Source organism: Gadus morhua, chromosome 5 (assembly GCF_902167405.1).
Source record: "Gadus morhua chromosome 5, gadMor3.0, whole genome shotgun sequence".
NCBI classification, from domain to species: domain Eukaryota; kingdom Metazoa; phylum Chordata; class Actinopteri; order Gadiformes; family Gadidae; genus Gadus; species Gadus morhua.
The window spans coordinates 15407838-15408252 of NC_044052.1; positions in this window are offsets into that span (position 1 = coordinate 15407838).

A 415-nucleotide genomic window follows, 5' to 3' on the forward strand; every position below is an offset into this window, starting at 1 on the left:
CCAGCCTCTACCTACAAGCACATAACAACCATCCACATCACTTCCACCTGTTCCCCACAGTTGCTATTTTGTGGTGGACTTGTTTTCGTTGTATTTTTTCTCTCTTCCATATATAGTCCAACGTCCCAAAGAAAATGCCCTGTGTCTTAAACTGTGTTAGGCACAACACAAAAGAAGGGTGGGGAGGGGAAAAAAAAGAAAGAACTGCCCTCATTGTGGGCCTAATTGCCTCGGGGTCGCGTTTCATCTCTGGTTTCACGCTGGTTGCTTTCAAGCCCGGCCGTGGGCAAACCTGAGGCCCGATCCACCTGCCTCTCGGGGAGACGTACAAAAGGCCCCTCACAGAGGGGGTCTGTGGGCACGTAAACACACGGACGCCACCCCACACCACCCCGCCCTTGGCGACCGACTGCTG